The 12312-nt window shown below is 36.2% G+C and overlaps 1 pseudogene; it reads left to right on the forward strand.

Moving 5' to 3' along the window:
- The first annotated feature begins 3558 nt into the window (after positions 1 to 3558).
- On the forward strand, positions 3559 to 3677 carry LOC111739732 (annotated as a pseudogene).
- The last annotated feature ends 8635 nt before the right edge of the window (positions 3678 to 12312 follow it).

The raw sequence follows: 12312 nt of genomic DNA on the forward strand, positions 1-12312 counted from the left end.
TTTTTTTTAATCAAACCATCTGGACATCTGGAAGCAGAGTCCAAACCTGTCAGCGTCTTATGATATACAGCAAATATGCATTATTCTATTAAGGAAACTAAAACAGAGATGTTCTTTCCTCACCTCCCCACCTCATGTAAAGAAGTTTAAATGATGGGGATTTCTGTGAAGAGCAGTCTGTACCAAAGAGGAAGGGCATAGCAATTTCTTTAAAAACAAGCAAACAAACAAATAAACACCCAGAGTTTCATCAAACACTTCCCGGATTTTAGAAAGTTTGTTCAAACTTTATTTGATTTTTGACAGAGGCTTTAGACACACAAGTAGGGGAGGATAAGTTTCTAAGCCAAAACATTCTCAACAGAAGGTAGGAGGAAAACAATGGTGTGTTGTTCTCAACCTTTCAGCCAAGTTTTTACTCTAAGACTTCATAAACAAGGAGTGTTTACAGCACAGAGTGAGCTGTGTTAGGTGGCATGTTAAGTGTAATCATAAGTAGCTGGAGTGTTCCACTTTCTAGTTTACCCTCTCACAATAACAAGATTACACTCCAGTGTGGTGCCTATGAACAATTAAGAGCAACAGATAAACACCGTGAAGTTAATAGGATTTAACCTATTTCTGTGTTCTCAGTCAGCTATTATTACACAACTGAAAAGAATGCATTCCTGGGTAATCCTGAGACTTAAAGGGACATAATATACATTACTCATTTGGCACACAAAATCCACAGCTCAGTTAAAAAAATAGCAAAGAATCAGTAATAGGAGCTGAGCTAGTTAGTGCCTTTCCTTCTTAATTCTAACATCAAATTATTCTCTACTAAATAATTACATATAACATTAAAAACAGCATTTTTAATATAAAGCTAATGCCTTCAACTCACCAACAATACTTTCATAAACAGTGAAACAGAATAGCTCTACTTTGTACAAAGTGATCTGTCTATAAAGAATTCATATGCACAACTGTAAAATACATAGACAATGATTTGACTACGTAACAGTCTTCTAAAAATGCCATTAACCCCAATTTATTTGGACAATTCTATGATTTGCAGGGTTGACTCAGAATTTTTATTCTAGTTTATGCCCTGTCACTTGTACAGAATGATAGTACATTCCAAAACATTCCTTGAAGATGTTCTCTTACATTTATTAAACTCTCTGTGGACTAACGTTCTATCTTTTCCCACATTTCACCTTGAAAAACAGATTGGCTTCTTCTTCCCCCCAACCTCGACCACCAGCCCCAAACCATTTCTAGGATCAAAGATGTATTTGTGATTTTCTGTGGCCCATTCTATACATTTGTTGATTGTATGTCACCTTTCACTTGTGAGAGGCCTGCAGGCTGCAGCTCATGCTATAAAAACAAGACCTAGATTTAGGAGAGCCTGTACACATGCTAAACTTTTTCTCGTCGATATTTATGAAACCCCCTCATTGTCTGAATGACAGGTTAAGTCTTGTAGATCGCTGAGATTTTAGACTCCCTCAGGCTAGATTTCTAGAATTTGGAAGCAATTTTGAGAGAGCAATTTCAAACCTTTGCTCTAAGAAAGTAAGAACAGAATTTCCCAGTATAGCTGTTCCTACATGCATCTTGAAAGAACAAAGCCAACAGATTTTCATCAGGCTCAAAGAAAATATTGGTCCTTTTCAAAATCCATCATAGTTCCTTTACAGCTCATATCTTTTCATTGGCAAAATTCTTTGAATTATACTTGGAACTTCTGTAGACAGACTTTTAAATCACAGGTTGATGTGTTTTAATTTAAATGAAGACTTCTCATCTATGCTAGAGAACAAGATTTGCCATTATGGTTGGATCTTTGCACCCAAAAATAAACTTTAAACCACACCTTTCTGTGAAGTTTGACAAAAGGAGGCAGCCAGATTTGGAAGGTTGTGAATCCTGTGATGGAACTTGATTCATGGCTTCTAATAAAGATATGTTAAGGCTCTTGCCAAGTTCAGCAATAGGCTTGCCAGAACATAGAATCTCAAGTAAGCCTATCCTTTAATCTTGTGTGAGAAGGGAAAACAAGCCCAACAGCAACAGGGCTGTGTCTCTGTATCACCTTCCCCAGTAAATGTCAGCTCTACCACCAAAAAATAACACATCGATAATCCCTGGCAGTGTTCAGAGTCATCAGCGAAAAGAGGGGGCTTCTATCTATCTACACAGAAAAACTCCCTGTGTATTTTACCCACTTAATACATTTGTTTTTTCCATTAAACAGAGGCAGTTTTTGGTTATTCAACTTAATTGGGGTGGGAAGGAGTCGGGGAGGAGACAAGACCAATCAAAGTGACAGGCAAAAAAAAAAACTCAACTGTGGTTGGCTTTCGATTTTGTTTTTGTTCTTGCAATGAAATATGGGTGTGTCTGGCATTTTGAGAATTTGCATTTCAGACAAAGCAATATAATGAGACCATAGAGACCTGGCTCAGAAAAGCCGAAAAGTCATTTTAGCTCTTCATCTGTTCAATGTTTGACCATCCGCCTTCACTCTTGGGGATGGACACCTCCACTTCTCCAATGTGACCTGACTTCAGTAAGTGGAACGGTGCATATCTTGTTTCCCAACCAGAAAACAAAAGCACAATTTTCCAGGGAATGATGATGTAAAACTTGAACTCTAGATTTTCCTGTTCCCTAAGGAAATCAGTGGATTAAAGTTACTTGCTTCTTAGGAAATTGTAACTTATCACATGTTTCAGAGATATTTAGCCCAATGCACTTGATAATTACATGCATTTTGCAAAACGAGATCATTTCTGGAATTTTTAGTTACTTTATTTTACACACGCACACACATACACACATGCACACGCACACACATACACATCCCACATGCCTGAGACTGAGAAATGAGACAAACATTTAGGCAGTGGTACAGAAGAATAGAAATCCAGGAAATATCAGAGGGAGATATTTTCTCTAGCAATGAAATAGTGAGAGACAATGCAAGAACATCTTTCACCTGGAAGAGAAAACTCTCCCCAGTGATGGGTCAAGGATATTATAAGACAAAGAACATTTCAAAATTTATTTAACCAACACATTCTTCCATTTTCAAAGAGGTAAACATTTATATACTTGGCAGGTAGGATAAACTAAACGGTCACTTGCAGAGATACTGCCATTTTTATGGCCGTTTACAAAAAAAAGTTTTAGCACATGATTTTGATGTTTTACAATAATTCCTTTAATGCCAAATCCTTTGAATTACCATTTGTGATGAACCAAACAGTGTACCGATGCCTTAAGGCTTGGAAAATTGTTCACCAGAAAATGTTTCATTTTAGTCAGAATTGTCTCAGGAGGACAGCTGTCTCTAAACAACACTAATTCCAGGACTCGGCTAACATATTGGAATGGAAAGTTCTGCTTTAGCGCCAAGTTTCAGAGATGTTTGCATAATATCTAGATAGTTGAATTATATACATGACAAATCAAAGTAACAAATGTCAATTATACAAATTAAATTCTTAAAGGTATCTGAATTAAATTAAAAATAAAAATTTCATTCTTTTCTAAAATGAAAGTAGAGTCTACGGCCATGCCACCCTGAACAAGCCCAATCCCATCTGATCTCGGAAGCTAAGCACAGTCGAGCCTAGTTAGTACTTGGATGGGAGATCACCTATGAAGACCAGCTGCTGTAGGCATAAAAAAATAAAATAAAAAATAAGGGATTGTAAACTGACAAGGTCCTTGCAATCTGTGAAGTCAACGAAGGGTTGCCTTGCTTAAAAAAATAATGATAATAAAATAAAATGAAAGTGGAAAATTGACATCATTTCTTATTTTACCAATCAATGCAAAAGCAAGCAATATAAAATGTTAAATGGGTAGACCCTATTAATTTTATATTTCATAATTTCAGCTAACATCTTTATTGTAAGGAATAGTATATGTTAGGCACTCATGAGATTATCAGTAAAATTCAGTTTGGCATTTTTACTCAATGTGAAAAACTTTTGTTCTGAAAAAACAGGTCAGCAACAACAACAGAAATGGGAAATATAATTGCGTATTCATAAGCCAACATTAGGAAATAAACAAAAAGAAATCCAAATGCTCTTTGACATAGTTGGCATAAATAATTCCTAAAACATGAGTCATAAATACAAAGTCAAAATAGATGGGAAAGTTTGTAAAGACCAATATTTCTTTGTAATCTATCTAGGACTTACTGTGATAGACATTAAAGAAACATCTTATATAATAAAAAGGAAGAAAACGATTGTTATTTTTTGAAGGATTTGATCTTAGCCATCCAAAAGTTGATGCACAAACAGCAGAATATATACCATCTATATTTTTAGAAGGTAACCAGCTTAGACGATTCTTTCTTATATCCTTCGGCATCCTGATTTTGGAATAGCTGCATTTAAACTACAAATTTACACAGTAAACGGGCAATTAGAGCCATACGTAATTTCAAATGACTTATTCAGAACTTTGAAATTTCTTCTAAGGCTTTCAGCAGGTTCACTATGCCCATTAAACTTTGTACATACAAAAAAAAAAAAAAAAGGTTGTGTGCAGAAGTAAGAGATCAGAAGTACGAGAAAGATCCCAGTGTTCCATTTCTGACTTGGCGATAGAGGGGCCAATTGTCAAGAAATGCAGGCAGGCTCTAGATACACAGAAGAGTCCTTGAGTGACAGCCAGCAGAGAGTTAGAAACCTCAGTCCTATAACCACAAGGAACTGAATTCTGCCAACGAAAAGAATGAACTTAGAAGGTGAGCTTTTTCCTGGAACCTCCAGATGACAACTCAGCCCAGCCTACACCTTGATTTCAGCCACCTGATACTCTGAGAAGGGAATCTCGTCGTACCATGCTGCACTCTCAGTTTATAGAACCATGCTGACTGTGGTCTTTCTACTCCGATATCACCCAGGGGAATCAACTGTTCATTTAAGCATCATGTCAGTTCACAACCTGGGCATCAGAGAGTCCCTGTAAAGTCAATGTCAGAAGAAGCAATGAAAGATTGAAGTCTGCCTCTGAGAATATAAAATTTTTTATCTGTTTGGATAATGAGATACTGACACATGTTCATTAAGTTTGCAAACTGATTTGGTGCTTCAAGCATTAAATTGAAATTGGTGGGAGAAAATTAAAATGAAATAAGAATTGCACAATAGAGTTAAGAAGAAAAAAACACAGTAGAACTGAAAAACAGAGAATAGGCTATGTATGAGTGAGCATGACTGAAAGGACCTGGGGATGAACTAGATTTTTATAGTCTTTAGAAAATGGTGGTGCTACTTCCTTTTAAAGTTAATGGTGTTATTATTATACTATTAGTAAAAGTTTTATATTTAAAATTGTTTGTGGCATATGCAAACTATAATTTTTCACTCACTAACAACCAGACTCGGGGTCTAATTCAAATATTTTCAAAGTTAGAGAAATGACATTTGAAATATTAAGCTTAAAAATGTGAAACTGTGCACAAATAATCATTTATGATCTACAAAAAATGACAGTTTCATCTGGTTCAACTTAATAGATTGTTAAGAGAATATTAAAAACATGACACGGCTATAGCCACACAATTAATCTTGGTGAATAAAAAATGAATAGTGACTGAACAATGAGTAGGCCTTTTCATTGAGGACAGTAAGGGAAAAACTGGGCTTAGCCTTTGAGAGAAAGTACCTTTATAATTTATTTTTATAGTAAGGAATATCTCTCTCAGAGTGAGAGAGCTCAGAGTGTAATTGGTTACATTTTGCGAAGGTTTGAGGCATGATTGACTATTTTTGTGTGACAGCAGAATATTTTAAAGTAAAGAATATCCATTTTTACTTAAAAATATAAAGTTACATGGTAGGGGCATACATTATATGACAACACGAGAAGACGAACCAGAACATCTTATCCCACAGAGAAAAGGTACTACATCTCATAGAACTTACTTTAAGCTCCTCTTATGTCCCTTGGTATCTCAGTGCCATTTTTATTGACTCAGCCTAGATTTTGTGGTAAGTCATGTCAGTGATGTCCAAAAAATCGCCTTAAAATCATTTGTGCCCTTAACATTTTGTCATACCAACAATGATAATTCCTTATCTTGAACTAATCCTGTGGTTTCTGTCATTCTCACACTCATTTCTGCTGATTGTACCCATTCAAAGAACATGCCAAATAAATTCGACTTGGCTTAAACTAGTTAGCAGTCTTTTTCTTCACTATTTCCCCTAGAGGTTAGCTTAAATCGTTTCCATTTTTCTCCCTAATACTTTCTCTACATCCAAACCCAGAGGCTATATCACTGAAAAGATTTAAGCAATTAACAGGAAACATTAACCTCTTTCTTTTCTAATCTATAAAGTTTACCTTATTTCCTCCTATTCACTTCTTCAATTTTATCACATAGAAATATTCTGCTCCCGTTTTCAAAACTCACCTCTTTACCTATCTTAACAATCTTGTTTTCACTGGCTTCTTCTCCATCTTTATTTTCTAAGTTATCTCTTGAATCTCAAATGAATTCTTCGCTAATGACTTGATTCCAAGCAACTTCACTGTTCTCGTTTTAATCTCTCTCAAAGATATTCCTCAGTCTCCTGCGCAAGCTTCACTTTTTATCTTTTTGACACATCAATGAGGGCTTTCTCAGGAGATATTGGTGTTGTTATCTCTGGACATTCTCTACGTTGGCCCTTTCATGTCTAGACACCCTCTCTGTTTTATTTACTTCTTCCACATAAATTGCTATGGCCTTTACATTGATCTTTGCTAAGGAAAGTAACTCTGCTGCTAGGAAGAATGGAGAGCTTTAAAATACCATCTCAGCATGAGGTAGCTTCACAGACTACTATTCAGATTTTCACCTTCATCTTGCATCAATTTTGATGATTCGTGTCCTTCAAGGAATGTGCCCATTTAATTAAAATTATCAAATGTATTGGCATCACATTGTTCATATTCTTTTATTATTCTTTAAATGTTAAAAGGATCTAGAGTGGTAACTCCTCCGTTATTCCTCAAATCATTATTTTGTATCTTCTCTCTGTCTTCTTGATCTCCTTAATGAGGTCTTTTTACTTTAGCTATCTCAGACTTGGTAGACTCTCAGTCCTGGGGAAGTTCTGGAAATTTATCAGCTCCCTGGCGATTCTCTGTCTGGCCTCATGGAGTTTCACTGTATTAATGCAGAGCTTAGGATTCGACAATAAACTCAAGGGAACTGGTATACGAATTTCTGTAGCTCTTTTTCTGCTTCCTCACTGCTGCTTTGCCACATAAATTGAAGCCCTTCTCCCTCCATGAGTTCTGAATCTATCTCCTCAGTGGAATCTGTGAAACCACTTCTCGTGCTTGGATTCCTCTTTATGTGAAGCAAAGATCTCCAGAAAGGGTCTCCAGGTGGAAAACTAAGGCAATTCCCGGACTCACCTCACTGGTATCCTTTCTCTTAAGTGTCATTATCCTGTGCTGCCTGTTTTCAACGTGTAAACACAGTTGTTTAATACATTTTGCCAGTGGGAGGGCAAGATCACAGCCAATTGCTCAATCAGGGAGATTTAGAATTTCTTTAACTTGGGATATCTTTTGGATGTGTCATTCTATCGCCTGTGGCCTCCTTGCTACCACATTTATCTCCCCTATTGTTAGAATCTAGCTACAATTGTTCTCTGGGCCTCCTGTCTTGGCAGATTGCTTAAAAAAAAGAAAAAGAAAAAGAAAAAAAAAAAACGTTTGAATGAGTCTCAGCATTCTTTACTAACAGTCATGCATTCAATGAAATATCCTAGATTTTGAAAGAGCAATGGCGATTTAAGTGCTTATTTTTGACCAGTTTCTTACTCCTACATAACAGTGGTAGAATGGCATGTTAAGATGCCACCTTTTAAATGGCAAATTCTCCAGGAATTTGCCATTTAAAAGGTGGCATCTTAACAATCTTTAATCCTTCATTGTGAAAGAGGTAGCCAAATGGCTTTCCTTCTACAGAGGGGATGGTGTTAGACCGTTAGTCATAAAGGAAAATACCATAGAATAGGGAGAAATCTCACTCTTGAGCTTGTTCCTCGGGAGTTTTCTCTCGCTGTGGAACAAGCCAGCTTTCTGTTCTTCCCAGATCACCTGTGAAGTCAACTCAGCCTCTCATCTTCCAGTAAGCCATGCAGGACAAGGGAGGGTTTTTGTCTCCTTTGAGAAAGAAGTGTGACTCAAGCAGAAATTTGAAAAGGTAGAATATAATTTGGAGTAGGCATTCCAATGGAGATCTTTCTTTTATAAGTAATAAAGGAAAAAGAAAAATTACAGAAAATAGTAAATTCTGTTATTATTTCTAGTTATAGAATAGAAATAAGCAAATTGGACAATAAGTCGGCATGCCTCCAATATATGTGATGTCGTGTTACTCTCTCTGAGATTTGTTAGTACCTTTTATGCTAAAAATGAGTTTATTGTCCAATCAGTAAACTAAGACAGATACATGATTCTGCTTCAAGACGTCTCAGGACCCTTAATAATAATAAATATTCATGCTAAATCTCTAAAAGGAAACTATATTAAGTATACATGACTTGCAGTATGTTGATCCAGCATTAGCTTCTAAAAGTCAGCTGTTTCACCAATTTTCAAAGTCAGTAGTTAAACACAGCCATTATAAAAATTAAATTATATAAACTTAGTTAAATAGATTATATTAAAAACTAAGCTAATAAATATTCAAAATTCACCTCTTTCTAAGTATGTTATCAAGGGCAGCAGAATATACCCCTCGAAATATGCCCCTTTGGCTTATTGATTATTTTGAACTCTGGGCACTTGAAAAATAACAAATGCAGGGAGAGGCTTTCTCTGAACTCCTCTTACCTGCTTAAAGATAGATCCTCCAAAAAAACCTAATTTCTCATAAATTCCCTCCCAGAGAGTTTCATCCACCGGGGAGGATTGACTCTTATCACCTGACAAGCGACCAGAAGTACACACCACACCCAAACTTTGTCACAAACTATCATACCTCTCATCTATTCTTCTAAGGAGGCCTATTCATCTTTCCTAAAGAGGCTTATATCCCTTCCTCCCTTTTTCCTATTAAAATGGCATTTAATCCTGAATTCTAAGCCACTTCAGAGAGTTAGTCACTTTTCCCTGAGCGTTACTCATGTATACACGAGATATTCATGTTAATAAACTTCTTTGTTTTTCTCTGGTTAATCTGTGTTCTATCACTCAAGAAGGTAGAGCAAAAATTATTTTTCCTTCTATACAGTTACTACAAGTTACTACTATCTAGATTCTTGAAGTTATTTATATCTACTGTATCTGTCTAGTAGAAATACTATAAAATGGTATACTACTCTGCATCTCTTCCCAACAAATGCTACAAATCAGGACTTTTTATTTTTTCAAGGAAATTAGTTGTTAAACATTTACCACACACTACCACTCATGGAAAACTATTTTCTCTGAACAGGTAAGAACAGTGTCCTCAGAATATATTTTTGGAAATGCTGACCTACAGAAAAAAAGTTCTTTCCAGTTATATCTCCTAACAGTTTCTGTATTTATCCTCTGCCACAGCAATATCCAACTTACCTGTTTTCCTCATCTCCTACTGATTCTTACAAGTCTTGTCCCAGACATTGTCCTTTTTTGAAACCTCTGATCTCTCTACACAGAAATAAGTAGATCTTATCTGCTTCCATTGAAGCTTGCATGTGCCGCTGTTAGAATACTATTTTTCTACCTATAATTCAATGATTAATCCAACAAATATGCATTCAGTTCTTATATGTATGGGCTAAATGCTGGAAATAACATTGAACTTAGAGCCATGATCCATTCCCTGGTGAGGAAGACAAAATTGAAAAATAAATCAAATAATTATCATTTTGCCAAGTGCTCAGAAGAAATGTAAAATTATCTACATGTCTATTTAATTTACAAAACTGTGATTCCCTTCATATGTTAAAGGCTCTTTTCTATCACCTTTCTCTTCTTAGTGTCAAGCACCTCAGAGAACATATATATGTGTTGAACAAATTTACTGAGATAGAATACGTATAAGGAGAGGGGAAAAAACTTGCTTATAGGTTGTTTGAAATTACCGATAATTATTAAAGATTTCAGAAAAAATATATACGGCTAGATCAGGAATGCATGAGAAAGATACTTCTTACTGCTCAGTGTAAGCTAACTCACAGAAGAAAATATTATGGGAAGAAAAGTTAGGATATTTAGATGAGTAACAGTAGTAGGGATAAAATGGAATTAAGAATAGATTGTGATTGTGGGAATGGAAATAAAAGGAGAAATCTAGAAAATTACCTGCATGAAGCGTGAGTTGGAAATGGTGCTTGGGTAGAAGGTAAGAACAGCAACGAAAGAGATGAGCTGTTGCTAAAAGCCTAGAATATCATGACCTTAAAGCAATAGCCTCCGTCTTCTCGCTGACCCAATCAATGGTGATAATCTTACCTGGAAAGAGAGGTTTGGGGACATTTGCATTGGAACGTGCCTGAGAGAGATTCTGAGGGTGAAAAAATAAAATTAACTTGAGAATCATTGAGCTAGACCACCATTCATTTCATTGCATCCTCCAGATAAAAATCGTTATATTTTTTCATGTGCATAATGATAAGAATTCCCTAGCTTTCTAAAAACAGACAAGTTCCAAGTGTCCTACTGGCAAAAGTCCACTGAGAATAATATAAGCATTCAAAAACTTTGAGGAAACTCCCTTAATTGCTGCCAAAAGCTCCCCACCACCTCCAAAAACCACATACAGCTCCTGGAATGATTTTGTAATTTCATCATGATTCACATAATTGAATTTGCAACCAAAAACATGAGCTTTATAAATTTGAATTACAACCAAATTTGTCTTCTTAGGAACATCTTAATTTAAAACATTAACATATCGTGAGAAGTTAGAGCACCCACATGTCTGCAAAATAAATGATTCAACAATTTCTGAGCAGTTCTCACAAAGGAAATGTTGCCATATAACCTGAAATAAGACCAAATGAAGAGACATAAATTAGTGGAATTCTAGACACAGATATGATGATATAATGAACTGCCCTCTCATATTTATTCACATTCCTCTGAAGATTAGCTTGGAGTTATCTGTTTTTGAAATCCTATAACCATTAGTAATTGGAAATTATACTGGAGAAGTGCTTTTCTTCTTTCATATCACATTTAATTCTAAAATACTTAGAATCATAGGTATTCAAGTCAATTAGGGCCTTTCAAATTATATATTCTAATTTTGTTCATTTGTTTGCTGTCAGTGATTTTTGATCACAGATTTTTTTTTTGAAATCTAATGTTATCTCTGAACTCCCTGCTGAGAAAATTGCATGTGTTCTGCATGTTGTACAGAAGTTTCGATTTCTCAACTTCCTGAAACCTATTTATGGATGATATGACTTATGGGGAGGGGACGGCAGGACCCAGAGGCCCCAGGCCAGCCATCTCTGATTTGGCCCAAGCATCTTACTTGCAAAGGGAAAAATAAACCCAGCGAGGCTAGGTGACTTGATCAAAGGTCACACAACAAAGGAGTAGCAGACTTTCCTCCTAACTTGTATGTTTCTACTACCTATTGGCAATTTAAAGAACCAAAAACTATCAAGATTTTAGATGTTGACCCCACTCCCCCGGACTGTGTATAGTCATAGTAAGATCAGAAGTTGGAGAGACTGGGTTATTTCTCAGCGATCGACTGAATGAGGTTATTGCATGACTGGACATAAGGACATTGTCTACATTAATTGGTCTATCTGTAAAGTAAAACAAATTCTTTCTAGCCAATTCCAACCACCTAGGACCATTGCAAAAATAAATGAGATCATATCTATAGCATATAATATCAAAAGCATATAACTGCGGGAAAAATATTCCTTAAAAATCATACTAATAATAACTCGTGTTTCCCAGAGCATTGCAACCTAGGAAGAACTGTGAAGTCACACCTTTGGTAAAGATAAGTTTGCCCTGCTCTCTGGAAAAATGGGTAGGACACTTCTCTGTTATTGCTGAGAGTTTCAAGCTGTGAGCCCTCAGGTGAAAGCCATCTCAGCTGCCGTGTGACATCTACCTTTCTCGTGCTCCTTTGACTCCAGCCTCTTACGGAAAGGCCTCTGAACACTGCCAACTGCTCTATCATAGCTGCTGGTAGTGTTTCTGCTTCCTGCTCATGCCACCTCCCCACCAAAGTGCCATGCTGATGTAGCTGCCTGCAGGCATGTTATTTGCATGATATCCAACAATGAAGCCCAGTGTCCTGTTTCCCCACTCTAGATGTACCCCACTGGAAAGCAG

The sequence above is a fragment of the Pteropus vampyrus genome, unplaced genomic scaffold (genome assembly GCF_000151845.1).
Source record: "Pteropus vampyrus isolate Shadow unplaced genomic scaffold, Pvam_2.0 Scaffold53, whole genome shotgun sequence".
Lineage (NCBI taxonomy): Eukaryota > Metazoa > Chordata > Mammalia > Chiroptera > Pteropodidae > Pteropus > Pteropus vampyrus.